We start from the raw sequence: 15,331 nt of genomic DNA on the forward strand, positions 1-15,331 counted from the left end.
TGGACTCTAGACCGGCGAAGCTCCGTCTGAGTCTCCGCCCCCTGTGCACCAGTTTAAGACTCTAATCTTACTCCACCTCTTCCTTCTCTCTCTCTTCCTCTGGGTCCTACTACCCCCCGGGGTCTCCTCCCTCCTGGACTCTTCTGACGCAGACGTTGACCCCTCTGACTCCTCCCCCTCTCTTCGGCGGGCTTTAGGACCTGGCTCCCTACCCGGGCTGCCCACCTTGCCGCCCTCCTGTACATTTGAACTTGGCGCGCGCGCGTGTTTAACTTTCCTGATGACCGTTTCCTCGCTCCCTGACGAGGGTGTGGTCACTCCTGCCTCACGTTCTCCCTCTGCCCGCGCGCCACCTGATCCCGATGCCTGGGACTCCTCCCCCCTACTGCACTCTGGGGGGGACGCTGGTTCGGATTTCCAGCTGCTACTCTCTGAGTCCCCTCTGGCCCCTTCTTCCCGAGGTGTCCCCCTGGGCACTCCCCTTGCCCTGACTATGGGGGCCCCTTTCTGTGAATCCTCCGAGTCACTGGAGAGACTCAGAGACCTCGGACTGCTGTCATCGCTGACATTTCCTTCGGACTCCTCCCCCTCGCTCTCCATTTCCTCCCTCTCCTGTGACTCTGCTCCTGAACCCCTGACAACACCTTAAATAGATAAATGCATACACCTGTACCTTGGATTCTGACCTTACCTAGCTAGTAGGCAGCAACAGCTTATGCATCTGTATAAAAAGGTAAAGGTAAAGGATCCCTGACAGTTAAGTCCAGTCGCAGACGACTCTGGGGTTGCGGCGCTCATCTCGCTTTACAGGCCGAGGGAGCCGGCGTTTGTCTGCAGACAGTTTTTCCGGGTCATGTGGCCAGCATGGCTAAGCCGCTTCTGGCGCAACGGAACACCAAAACCAGAGCAGGCCATGGAAATGCCGTTTACCTTCCCACCGGAGCGGTACCTATTTATCTACTTGCACTTTTGGGTGTGCTTTCAAGCTGCTAGGTTGGCAGGAGCTGGGACCGAGCAACGGGAGCTCACCCCGTTGCAGGGATTCGAACCGCCGACCTTCTGATCAGTAAGCCCAAGAGGCTCAGTGGTTTAGACCACAGCGCCACCCGCATTCCATGCATCTCTATAGGCTGATGCATATTTGTAGTGGAGAAAAAGGGGGAAATTTCAGAGCGGTACAATGGATACAGATTGTGGAGTGGGGAGCCTGTGTCTCTCCTGATGCTGCTGGACTCCCAAGTCCAGTTTCAGGGACTGGACTGAGGAGGAATGGTGTGAGCCGCACTCCCTGAACCTTCCCAAGGGCAGGAGGACAGTATTGATTCAGAACAGTGGTTTGCAGAGGGGCATAGCCCAGAGGGGGAAAGCTGGGAAATACTGGGTGAGGAACAACTAGAAGAGGAAACACCAGGAGAGAGCTGGCAGATTCAGTGTCCTTGGACAGCATTCCTGACCCCCCTTTCACCTAAGACTAGATGGGCTTGGAAAGTGATAGAACAAGGAGCTCAGGGGCAATAAGCTCAGATTACCTGACCTAGGAGTGACGTAGATTAATGGGGACGGAGGGGGTAAACCTTTACTGGGAGCAACACCATTTTTAGAGAGATATGTCTCTTGCTGTGACAATTAAAGAAATTATCTGGTAAGAACGCTCCTTTTGTTTGATCTGCTTATTTACTGCCACTGGGGGAGGGATCTGATTCCCAGAAACCTGACTTCCAGCCAGCAGATGCAGCCCGAAAAACACATGGAAGGCCACAGGATTCCCCATCCCTGATTTAGACTGTGCAGACAAAGGTTCAAATCCCCACTCTGCCATGAGGCTCACAGGTGACACTGAGCAAGTCAGTATCACCCAGCCTAACCGACCTCGCAGGATTGTTGTGAAGTTTAAATTGGAGAATGGATGCTATCCTGGATGAAACGTTGGCGGGTTGCTGGGTTGTTTTTTTAAAAAAATGCAATATATTTAATGCTTCCCATTGGGCAAATGCAATGATTCCGTCCTCTTCCTCCTCGCCTCTCATCTCGGCACCTGGCAGGAGGGATCTGTCGGCGACACCCGCTTCCTTCTCCTCCCCTGTAGTCGGAGCATTAAGCAGCTGGAGCAAGCGGATTGAATTATCACCATCCTCTGGATGTGCTCTTCACGCTGAAATCCCGGAGCCCGGCTCCCCCATCCCCTCCTCTGTGCCACTTCTTAAGCTTCTTCTATTTACAGTAACAAGTATAAAATATTTACACAAGCTATAAAGGGATTTCAAGCCCCTGTTGGAGCGCTGATATTAAATAATAGTGCATAATAAAGCAATAGCAGATGCATTAACCGTATGGATGGATGGGTGCGTGGGGGGGGGGGGAGGAGGAGGGCCCACTGCTAGACCAGCAATCCTGTGCCAGGATTCAGCACCAAGGAGAGAGAGAGAGAAATGTTTGGACTTCAAGCACTGAAGGGGAGAACCTAAATGCCTGATTGTTTCATGCTGCAGTCCTATGTCTGGGTATCACTGGAGTTTTGGGAATCTCCAGTTGACTTTATCCATCAGGGCCCACCTATAGTTTTCTCTTTCACACACACACTTCCCAAGCCTGCAGACATGTGCTGTGGTTAATGCAGAGATCCCAGCATCTTAGAATAGAATCACAAAATCATAGAGTTGGAAGAGACCACAAGGGCCATCGAGTCCAACCCCCTGCGAAGCAGGAAACACCATCAGAGCACTCCTGACATATGGTTGTCAAGCCTCTGCTTAAAGACCTCCAAAGAAGGAGACTCCACCACACTCCTTGGCAGCAAATTCCACTGTCGAACAGCTCTTACTGTCAGGAAGTTCTTCCTTATGTTTAGGTGGAATCTTCTTTCTTGTAGTTTGGATCCATTGCTCCGTGTCCGCTTCTCTGGAGCAGCAGAAAACAACCTTTCTCCCTCCTCTATGTGACATCCTTTTATATATTTGAAGATGGCTATCATATCACCCCTTAACCTCCTCTTCTCCAGGCTAAACATGCCCAGCTCCCTTAGCCGTTCCTCATAAGGCATCGTTTCCAGGCCTTTGACCATTTTGGTTGCCCTCCTCTGGACACATTCCAGTTTGTCAGTGTCCTTCTTGAACTGTGGTGCCCAGAACTGGACACAGTACTCCAGGTGAGGTCTGACCAGAGCAGAATACAGTGGCACTATTACTTCCCTTGATCTAGATGCTATACTATCTTGAGTGCATATATCTCCTATACAACTACTGATGTTCCAGTGTTGTTTGTTGGATTGTTTTCTGCAGAAAATGGGAGCGGGGCAATAATAATAATAATAATAATAATAATAATAATAATAATAATAATATTTTATTTATATCCCACCCTCCCCAGCCGAAGCCGGGCTCAGAGTGGCCAACAACAGTAAAATAATACAGCATTCTAAAATCAGTTCATTATAAAATCAGTTTAAATCAAATTAATGGCAACCATTGGGCTAGAGTTCTGTGAGGATTACCAAAGGAGGGGGTCAGGCTGTGCCTTGGCCAAAGGCCTGGTGGAACATCTCTGTCTTGCAGGCCCTGCAGAAAGATGCCCAGACTGCCAGGCATGCCACATGTGATGGTGTCAAGATGCTGTTAGGGGCTCCCGGCTGGTTGCCCAGGGAAGTATAAAGCCCTAAACAGCCTCGGCCCAGTATACCGGAAGGAGCATCTTCACCCCCATCGTTCAGCCCGGACACTGAGGTCCAGCTCCGAGGGCTTTCTGACGGTTCCCTTCCTGTGAGAAGTGAGGTTACGGGGAACCAGGCAGATGGCCTTCTCGGTAGTGGCGCCCGCCCTGTGGAACGCCCTTCCATCAGATGTCAAGGAAATAAACAATGATCTGACTTTTAGAAGACATCTGAAGGCAGCCCTGTATTGGGAAATTTTTAATGTTTGATGTTTTATTCAGTTTTTAGTGTTCTTTTGGGAGCTTCCCAGAGTGGCTGGGGAAACCCATCCGATGATTATTATTATTATTATTATTATTATTATTTGCCAGGTTACAACTCTGGCAATTCTGAACTCTGAACCCCACAGAGGTTACACTTAGCCCTTTATGAGGTGACTTAAATATTACACCGAAACAATCCAACCTCTAGTTGCTCAGGAAAGTTGTCATATTTTGCTCATTTCCCTCCATTCTGTAAAGTAGGCGCTGTGCACCTTTGCAAAAAGGGGACTTTTAGCCGGAAATGTCTCAGAAAAACTGCAAGTGACAATGCTGTGGCTGTACTTCTGCCAACCAGCCAGTGTCCTTTTCAGATTGTGATTTTAAATGCAGTAGCTTATTAGGGCTGGCAGCATCTATGGATATGCATAGCTTGTACACAGCATCGGCAATGAGGATAGGCTTGAATTGTGTGGGCAGCAGCAGGCTGGAGAATTCAATAAGATATGGGTGGAGGAGTGGTGGCTTTCAGCCCCTGCTCAGTATCTTGTTCCTTCCCATGTTTAGCAGGATCAGTGACGCAAAGCAAGCAAATATATGCAAATGTACATGATTTACACAATGCACAAAGGCCAGGATTTCTCAGCGCAGAATTTAGGTTAAATCGGGAAATAATCTGTGTGTGTGTGCGCACACACACATTTCTCTGATGAAAATAGGGATGTCCTATTCAATAATAATAATATCCCACCTATCTGACTGGGTTGCCACAGCCACTCTGGATGGCTTCCAACACACATAAAATCATAATAAAACATTAGAAAACTTCCATATACAGGGATGCCTTCAGATGTCTTCTAAAGGTTATATAGTTACTTATCTCCTTCGCTTAGGCCCGGGGTTGCATAACTCCATACCCTTCACCATTTCTCCAAAGAAAATAGGGACATCCTAAGGAAAAAGTAGGTATGCGGGTGGCGCTGTGGGTTAAACTACAGTGCCTAGGACTTGCCGATCAGAAGGTCAGCGGTTCGAATCCCCGTGACGGGGTGAGCTCCTGTTGCTCGGTCCCTGCTCCTGCCAACCTAGCAGTTCAAAAGCACCTCAAAGTGCAAGTTGATAAATAGGTACTGTTCCAGCGGAAAGGTAAACGGCGTTTCCGTGCACTGCTCTGGTTTGCCAGAAGTGGCTTAGTCATGCTGGACACATGACCCGGATGCTGTATGCCAGCTACTTCGGCTTGTAAAGCGAGATGAGCGCCGCAAGCCCAGAGTCGGCCACGACTGGACCTAATGGTCAAGGGTCCCTTTACCTTTAAGGAAAAGGTGGGACATTCCAGGATCAAATCAGAAACCAGGACGGCTTTTCCCTGTAAATCTGGGACTGTCCCTGGAAAATAGGGACACTTGTAGGGTCTGCACCTGTCACCTGATCCTTTTAACTAAAGGTGTTGGCAGTGGCGTAGCGTGGGGGGTGCAGGGGGGGGGCGGCCGCACCGGGCGCAACATCGGGGGGGGGCACTTGCGCTCGCAGCTCTCTGCCCCTACCTGGCTCACTCTCTCTCTCTCACTGCAGTGCTGGCTGTGCGAATCCGATCCGAGTCGCTGGGTCGCCGCCCACTGTGGAGGGGAGGGTGCCAGGCGTGCGGTGCGGTGCGGTGCGGTGCGGTGCGGAGAGAGAGTGAGGGACTATCTGGGGGAGGGATAGTGCAGCGGGGGGGGCGGCGGGGCAAATTACTTGCCTTGCCCTGGGTTAGGGGGCGCAAATTACTTGCCTTGCCCCGGGTGCTGACAACCCATGCTACGCCACTGGGTGTTGGCAAGGATTGAATCGCTTCCAAGAATTTTGCTGACCCTGCCAATGTTTTTCTTTACAGGAGACCTGCACTACTCAGAACCCAGCAAGCTGAACAGATTCCACCAGCTGAGGATGGCAAGGATCTGTCCGTTTTAGTTCTCTCCATTTACCCTGCTTTAAATTTTAAATTCCGTTCTGCACAGTTCTGCAACAATTTGCATTTTTTAAAAAAGATCCCCGTGGAAAGTCATCACATTTCAGTGTGACTTTCTCCCAGTAAACATGCTTAAATTCAGTTTTGACTAATGTACGCATTCCTGCAAGCAATTCTACCCAATGCCTTTTGTATGCTATTTCCTCTAATAGATTCATATCCATGCAATTATATGCATTTTTGTAAACACTGTTCAGTCAGTTAGAACTGAATCACAGAATTGCTAATTTCAAGGGATGGGTGTGCTTGGGTCCTCATGTTTCGGGAAGTGCGAAATTGGACAGATTCGTCTCTAAATGCAAACTGAATCACATTCCCCCCCCCCCCATCCCTGATGACAGCCCACTAGAGGGCTCCATAAACTTCCTGATTTGGCTATTTGTTCCAGGTCTGCACTAACAGGGGGACCGTCAAGTACCTGGCAAGCTGTAATTCATTGGGTGGGTGGCAGATTTCAGATCTTGGCTCAGCCATGAATCTTATTGGTGGGTTTCAGGCCAATCCTTGCCTTGCCACCTGCATCCATCTTACAGAGTTGTTGCAAGGATGATACGTAGCAATTCTCAGGTACACCGCCCTGAGCCCTTTAGAAGAATGGTGTGATATGTGATCAGTGGGGAAGACTTCTCAGGCATCACATCTCTTCCCAGCTCCTGAGCTATAGAGGCTTTCGCAACTTACAGCCCACCGAAGCTGAACATTTCAACTGCGCAACATAGCCTGAATTTTGCATCCCAGACACCAGGACAGGATTTTAGACACGGTGAACGTCTGGCTTGAAAACTCCATGTCCTCCCACCATCTCTGCATAGCCAATATTTCCTCTAGGCTATTCTCACACAATCCCGACGCAATTTCCTTAATAAAACCTGCTGTAGGTTTATGGCAGTTGGACTTAAGTGTCGTATGTTACCGAAAGACATAATAAAAAGGGAACTAGCTAACTCTGCACAGGCAAATGTGGCAGAAAGCAGCCTTTTCCTGTATTAATTACAGTAGGCCATCTATAAAAGGAGGCAGAGCTTCTCGGGTGATTGACGTTCATGGCAGCAATGAGGTACAGGTAACCTCTGCCAAAGTGGAATAAAACCTCAAGGGATGGGTCCCAAATAATTATGGATTAGCGGGTGGCGCTGTGGGTTAAAGCCTCAGTGCCTAGGGCTTGCCGATCGAAAGGTCGGCGGTTCGAATCCCCGCGGCGGGGTGCGCTCCCGCTGTTCGGTCCCAGCGCCTGCCAACCTAGCAGTTCAAAAGCACCCCTGGGTGCAAGTAGATAAATAGGGACCGCTTACTAGCGGGAAGGTAAACGGCGTTTCCGTGTGCGGCTCTGGCTCGCCAGAGCAGCGATGTCACGCTGGCCACGTGACCCGGAAGTGTCTTCGGACAGCGCTGGCCCTTGGCCTCTTTGAGTGAGATGGGCGCACAACCCTAGAGTCTGTCAAGACTGGCCCGTATGGGCAGGGGTACCTTTACCTTTAGAGCAATCCAAATTCCAGTGGTGGAGAGAGCCTGGATGTATTTTGCCATCCGGGCAGGTCTGTGGTTGGTGGAGAAGCCGCACTGTCAGGGAGCACCTGAAGGCCTGGACTACAGAAGCACCAGTGGTTCCACCAAGCCCTACCATGGCTGACCAGTGGTTTGGGCTGGCCACTAAGTCATCACCTCCAGCCTGTTGAGGCTTTATAATTCACTCGTACCTATGGGACCGCCTCTCCCGGTATGCCCCATGGAGGACCTTAAGGTCCATAAATAGCAACACCCTAGAGGTCCCGGGCGCTAAGGAAGTTAGATTAGCTTCAACCAGAGCCAGGGCCTTTTCAACACTGGCTCCGGCCTGGTGGAACGCTCATGAGACCAGGGCCCTGCAGGATCTGATTTCTTTCAGCAGGGCGTGTAAGACAGAGTTGTTCCGCCTGGCCTTTAGCTTGGAATCAACTTGATCCCCTCCCCCTCTTTCCTTTTTCCTTTCTCCTTCTGTGATGGAACTCCTCTTTGGGGACTTCCCTGACTTTTTTCTGGCCCATGTAAGACCAATCTGGATAGTTGGCCTTGGTGAAGATTTGACCTTTTCATCCCCCAAAAAGTTTTTGATTTGAGCTTCTACTGAAATGAGGCTGTATTTTAATCTTGTTTTTAAGTTGTATTTTAATCAATTGTTTTTATACCTGGTGTTAGCTGCCCTGAGCCCGGTCTTGGCTGGGGAGGGTGGGGTATAAATAAAAAATATTATTATTATTATTATTATTATTATTATTATTATTATTATCAGTGCTTGTATGCATTACTATGTTGATTGGTTGCCAACTGAATTTTAGAGAGTTCTCTAGCAGCTCTCATGGGATTGGCTAACTTTGGTCACATGGGAGGTATCTAGTGAAGGAGAGACCTCATTTTATATGAAGCAAGATGGCTGTGTTTTAGAATCCACTGTGAACACTGCTAAGTTGAATCGAGTGTCGGAGTGCTTTTTCTCTGCTTGGGAGAAAGAGAGCAAAGGTGCAGGAGAAGGCAAAAGAAAAAATCTCTTATGGGAGCTGCAAGGCATGGCCCCATTGAGATACAGAAGGCTGAGGATGAGCTCTGGAAAGAGCGGAAAATACAGTTGTTTGGAAGTTAGAAGACGAGATAAGCATGTTCCTGTAAATATTATGTTTTAATTCATCTATAACTATGGGTTTCTGCATGCAAAGTTTTTGAATGTTAAATGCCAAGGCATTGGTTTGATTTCAAAGAAGGGTGTCAGTCATATATATGGTTTGAGCTTCTTAGCTGAGTTTTCGCTACTCTTACTTCAACATAGCTTTGTGGAAACCGCTAGAAACTGTTGGGATACTGCCAGGGAGACAAAGTCCATCATGACTCCACGTTGTCTCCGGACGTCCATCGATCTCCCGTAGACACGCAGTATCAGCAATTAGCGACACGAGCTCCAGAAATAGCTTGCCACATTCCAGAGCCGATGCACGCTCTGTCAGCAGATAAAGCACACAGCGAAAGATGCACTCAGGAGAGCATATTTACAAGCTTATTCAGCGTTGCTCAGAACAAAGAAAAACATGACTGCCTGCTTCAATGTCTCCGGCAGAGAGAGAAACGAAAGCAAAGACACAACAGAAACATCCTGTGAAAACAGGAAATACGCAGACTCTGTGACTCAAAGCCTGCTCCCTTTTAAGGTGGAACGGAAATATCCTAACAGAAACAGGGGTGGACTTTGGTTTTTCAAATTTCAGAGGCGCCCCATGCAACGCCCCCACCCCTTGCCTTCTGTTCTGCTCAATTCACTATAATAGTTGCAACGTCTTGCGGAGCCCCCAAGGCTCAGTGTCCAGTGTGGTGGAAAGAGTTGTGCTGCCCTATGTTACTGGGTGGAGTATTGTATGGAATATAGCTTCTCAAGCGCACAATGGAGAATCAAATCCTGTTTTCCCCGGCAAGTGGGCCATTAGTGTAGCTTTGCTGGAGTTTCCTTTGGCATTGTTGTTGTTGTTTAGTCGTTTAGTCGTGTCCGACTCTTCGTGACCCCCTGGACCAGAGCACGCCAGGCACTCCTGTCTTCCACTGCCTCCCGCAGTTTGGTCAAACTCATGCTGGTAGCTTCGAGAACAGTATCCAACCATCTAGTCCTCTGTCGTCCCCTTCTCCTTGTGCCCTCCATCTTTCCCAACATCAGAGTCTTTTCCAGGGAGTCTTCTCTTCTCATGAGGTGGCCAAAGTATTGGAGTCTCAGCTTCAGGATCTGTCCTTCCAGTGAGCTTCTTTGGCATTAGAAATCCAGCAAAGTGGGTTGCATTGTCCAGCATCTGTGAAGCCAAAACCTTGGACCGAGCCCAGGCCCTCTGAGCAACAGTGCAACTCCACGATGCATTAAACAGCAGAAATGAGGAGCAGAGTACATTTGGGGAAAAGCAGGGGACGGGACTGGAAGCCACTTTTTACAAGGCAAGGTGCGTGTGCACAGGTGAGCGATTGAGAGAGAAATGAAGGAAGAAGGCCAGAGAGCCTAACCCAGCGAACATGACTGCCTTCCAAGCTTGGGGCCGCGCAGCGCTGGTGAATTATTCAAGCTGGTCTCAAGTAAGTGCAATTCATTAGAATAAATGATCTCTTTCACGGCTTGGTCCCTCTGGGAAAGACGGGCCACTTTCTCCTACTTTCCCTAGCCTCATCACATGTATGGAGCGGCCTGGGCACCATTAAATACCAGCCTGCCCTGAGGATTGGATTTCATGAGAGGGTGGCTGTGTCAGTAATTAAATACTGCCGTTCCTGGAGGTGACAAAGCACGGGCTGCCGAGAGCAAAGGCCAATTGCATCTCAAGAGAGACACCTGTGCCGCTCAGAGCGAGAGATGGGGGCAGCGAGAGGGCAAGTGCAGACGCAGCATTATTTTTTCCCTGCCAGTCCCCTGGTGAACCACACTTTTGCCATCCCCACAACCTCTTTCCACCCTTCCCGTGTCTGCTTAAAAAAACAGGGACAGCCAGGAACAAATGGGAGAAGAATATGTTCCTGGCTGTCCCCGTTTTTTTAAGCATTGCCCCCTGTTTTGCCATTTAGGGAGATTTTTTTTCAGGGCAAGCGGGTAGGTAAAGGGTAAAGGGACCCCTGACTCGTGACCGATTCTGGGGTTGTGGAGCTCATCTCGCTTTATTGGCCGAGGGAGCAGGCGTACAGTTTCCAGGTCATGTGGCCAGCATGACTAAGCCGCTTCTGGCGAACCAGAGCAGCGCACAGAAACACCGTTTACCTTCCCGCCGGAGCGGTACCTATTTATCTACTTGCACTTTGACGTGCTTTCGAACTGCTAGGTTGGCAGGAGCAGGGACCGAGCAAAGGGAGCTCACTCCGTCGTGGGACCAAACAATGGGAGCTCACCCCATTGAGGGGATTCGAACCGCTGACCTTCTCATCGGCAAGTCCTAGGCTCTGTGGTTTAACCCATAGCGCCACCTGCGTCCCTAAAAAAAAAAAAGAAAGATAGCATGCATAAAAATGGTGTCAGGGCAGCCCAAGAATGAGGGAGAGTGAGACACTTGTGTTAGGTGGCAGCTGCAGGGATGCAAAATATTCCCCCTCCCCCACCCTTTGCCTCATTATTAGCTTGGCTGCCTGGTTGGCCACCCCCAGCCAATGCTCTTTACTGCCCCCTTGTGTTATTCCTCCCAGACTCACCTTGCTCTTAGGAAGGGTCAAGGGCAGGCATCCCCAACCTGTGGTCCTCCAGATGTTTTGGCCTACAACTCCCATGATTCCTAGCTAACAGGACCAGTGGTCAGGGATGATGGGAATTGTAGTCCAAAACATCTGGAGGGCCGAAGGTTGGGGATGCCTGATCAAGGGGGTCCTTCTGCAGAGTGAGGCCATCTGGGTGTGGTGGCCTGAGTTATTGCCACAGTTATATACCAACTGCCCTGAGATCTTTTGGTGAAGGGTGGTATACAAATCTAACAGCAGCAGCAACAACAACAACAACAACAAGAACAGGAACAGGAACAACAGGAACAACATGTTGAGTCCCAAACTTGGGGCATGCACCTTCCCATACATGCTTCTGCGCAAGTCATGTGACACTTGCAAGGTCACAGAGTTAAAAAGACTCACTTTGGGGGGGGGCGTGCCTTCATGGAGACCAAAAAATGCATTTTTGGGTGCTGAGTGAGATCACAGGCCCCCCAAAAGTGCTTTTTTAAGGGCGAGATCTCAGCATGAAATCATGCAAAATCATGGCGACAAAAATGACTCTCACAGGATGTCCTGTTTTTTCTGGGACACCTGTAGGGTATGTAATTAGAAACTTTTTTTTAAAAAAAAAAGTTTTTCTAGCCACTATGTCAAACTGCAATTGCTGTCCCTCCCAGGCACCACAATACTAATTTCTATTTTTAACCACCCAGTATCTTCTGATGTTTTATTTATGCTTTAAAATTGCGTTCTATGGATAGCCCTAGACTGATTTTATTGTATGTTGTAAGCTCTCTTGATATAGTTTAGGGAAGTGTGGGTTATAAATGTTTAAATCGGCAAATAATCAAACATCTGAAGGGCAGCAGGTTGAGAGCATCTGCAGGGTACGATGTGCCCCCACAGAGACATTGTGGCAGCTCTCCAAAGTTTCTGGCAGGAGTTTGCCCCCTGCCACACTTGTAAGTGACAAATTCTGATCTCTGGACTTTTTGTATGCAAAGCAACGTGCTCTAACATTGAGCTATAACCCTTCCAAAAATGTTACACTCGTCACAGAAGTGTTTCCTTGCCATGTGGCCTTGAGACCAGAGCCTGAATCGGGCCAGGATCCTCAAATCTTTGCTTTATGAATTCCTTGCCTCCAGCAGCCCCATAATTGCTCTGTCACCTTTTATTCCCCACAAATCTGTTTATTCTGCCGGAGGCGCTGCTTTGGATTTTTGTGTGTGTGGATGATAGCGGTGGCAGACGAAGCAAAGGGGGAAAAGAGATTTTCTCTTCAGGAGCAAGATGTTACCGCAAAGATGTCTCCTGGATATAAATCCATGGTGCAGTTTTCCAAAAAGCAGTGTCTTTTTTTGTTCACTTCTAACAGTTCCTCATAACAACCACCATAGGTCAAAGAGTCGCTTTTGGGAAACGCAAAGGGATTTGTGACTTCGAGACCAACGCATCAGTAGTCCCATTGTGCGGCTTACAATAATTATACCCTCCAAGTCTCCTGTTTTTCCAAGTACAGTCACATAATTACGAAAGCCATCCTGGCTTCTGATATAATGATAATAATGATAATGACAACAACAGCAACAACAATTTTTATTATTTATACCTCACCACTCTGGGCGGTTCCCAACAGAACATTAAAAACACAATAAAAGATCAAACATTAAAAATTTCCCGATACAGGGCTGCCTTCAGATGCCTTCTAAAAGTCAGATAGTTGTTTATTTCCTTGACATCTGATGGGAGGGCGGGTGCCACTACCAAGAAGGCCCTCTGCTTGGTTCCCTGTAAGCTCATTTCTTGCAGTGAGGGAACCGACAGGAGGCCCTCGGAGCTGGACCTCAGTGTCTTGGCTGAACGATGGAGGTGGAGACGCTCCTTCAGGTATACAGGACCGAGGCCGTTTAGGGCTTTAAAGGTCAGCACCAACACTTTGAATTGTGCTTGGAAACGTACTGGGAGCCAATGTAGGTCTTTCAAGTAGGTCTGTGAAGAGTTTTGGATTTGATATCCCGCTTTATCACTACCCAAAGAAGTCTCAAAGCGGCTAACAATCTCCTTTCCCTTCCTCCCCCACAACAAACACTCTGTGAGGTGAGTGAGGCTGAGAGACTTCAGAGAAGTGTGACTAGCCCAAGGTCACCCAGCAGCTGCATGTGGACGAGCAGGGAAGTGAACCCGGTTCACCAGATTACGAGTCCACCGCTCTTAGCCACTACACCACACTGGCTCATGTGGTCTCAGTGGCCGCCCCCAGTCACCAGCCTAGCTGCCGCATTCTGGATTAGTTGTAGTTTCCAGGTCACCTTCATAGGTAGCCCGACATAGAGCGCATTGCAGTAGTCCAAGCGGGAGATAACTAGAGCCAACTCTTGATAAATGGTAGCTAGTTGTGAGCACCCAACCTCCGGATCAGCATCCGTCAGCCATGGGGTCCTCATTGTTGTTGGACTACACCTCCCATCGCCCCTCAGACAGTTTTGCCAATGGTTGGGGGGATTATGGGAGTTGTAGTATGGCAATACAGTGGTGCCTCGCAAGACGAAATTAATTCATTCCGCGAGTTTTTTCGTTGTGCGAGTTTTTTCGTCTTGCGAAGCACCACTGCATTTAAACACTAACAACGGCGGGGAGGGGCGGGGAGAAGTAGCACAGCTGCCGCAGCCGGTACCTCAGACTCACCCGCGCGTTGTGGCCACCGTGCGACGCGGCTGCTGGAGGGCGGCGGGGCTCAGGAGCGTGACTCCAGGGAGAGAGAGGCGCTGGCAGCAACGGCTCTCTGAGGGGAGCGCGCGAGGGGGGTGGGCAGCGGCGCGAGGCACTAACTGTCAGCGGGAAGGTGGGAGGGAGCCGGAGGAGCGGGGAAGCGAGCGAGCGTGCGTGCAGTGCGCATCGCCATGACACGAGAGGCAGGGCCGTTTCGTCTAGCGAAGCAAGCCCTTAGGGAAATCCGTCTTGCGAAGCACCTCAGAAAACAAAAAACCCTTTCGTCTAGCGAGTTTTTCGTCTTCCGAGGCATTCGTCTTGCGGGGTACCACTGTATATGTGAGGTTGAAGAGCCCAGATCTAGAGCCAGCCAAGGTGGTTCTGAAAGAGGCCGCAGACAAACAGCTCTTTCAGACACAGGTTGTGGGGAACCCTGCCGTTGCATCTCGACGGTGTTTTCTTGCCCTGCTTCATCCTGTCAGCACAGTTTTTTACTGCTGCCATCAATTAGCGTGGCCGGCGGCAAATTAGAGCAACACCAATTAAACAGCATGTCAACGCCGCAGCCGCGCACAAGGCGAGGAAATGCAATTACACCTCGGGAAAAAGGGGCCGCTTGATTTCCCAGATGGCCAAGGCTGGCGGGACCCACTGGAAGCAGCTGCTGCAACTGGGACCAGAGGCTGGAGCCTCATTTCCCCCCGGCAGGAGCAAGTGGAGGCCCCGCAGCTGGCACCAGATTAATTAATTAATTAATCGACTAATATTCCACAGAGGGGCGATGGGGGACGATGGAGCACCGAAGAAGATTTCTGCATCAGGTTGTCTAGTACCAAAGGAGGTGGGGGGGCTGAGAATGGTGTGGAGTCTCCCCCCACCCCCAATTTTTTTTATTCATTTTATAACAGAAATAAAAAACATAAACAGAAAAGACAAACAATACAAATAAATTCTTGTCATATCCTTATTTTTTCTAAACATTAAGTGGGCTTCCCCAAGTCCCACCTAGCTGATTTTCATTTTATTCATCTTTAGCAGTTTACATATATCATAATTTCTAACCATCTTTTTTTAAAATCACTCTTAAAATAACTTCACATTTTTTTCACTTACAAATAATACTATTTTAAAATACCCTCTCTTCTACTTCTAACCCTACCGCCTATATCCACTTCCAAAGCTATTCTAAGATTTAAATATTAACATATTTTTTCCAAATATTCCTTAAACCTCTTCCAGTCTTCTTCCACCGTCTCTTCTCTCTGGTCTCGGAGTCTCCCGGTCAGTTCGGCAAGTTCCATATAGTCCATCATCTTCATCTGCCATTCTTCGATAGTTGGTAAATCTTGTTTCTTCCAATTCTTTGCTAACAATTTTCTCGCAGCTGTTGTGGCACACAGAAAAAAAGTAACATTGTTTTTGGGAATTTCACCCCCCACTATACCAAGTAAAAAGGCTTCTGGTTTTTTAATAAATGTGTTTTTCAACACTTTTGTCAATTCATTATAAATCCTTTCC

General features: G+C 48.9%; 1 protein-coding gene across 1 annotated transcript in view; it reads right to left on the reverse strand.

Moving 5' to 3' along the window:
• Positions 1–729: 729 nt before the first annotated feature.
• AQP6 (aquaporin 6) overlaps positions 730–15,331 on the reverse strand; it is a 254,615-nt gene continuing 240,013 nt past the window's right edge. The window contains exon 5 of the transcript XR_014508078.1: positions 730–930. The gene's annotated coding sequence lies outside the window, so the exon portion shown is untranslated. The remainder of the gene's footprint in view (positions 931–15,331) is intronic.

This window comes from Podarcis tiliguerta (genome assembly GCF_965153285.1).
Source record: "Podarcis tiliguerta genome assembly, chromosome: 2".
NCBI lineage: Eukaryota > Metazoa > Chordata > Lepidosauria > Squamata > Lacertidae > Podarcis > Podarcis tiliguerta.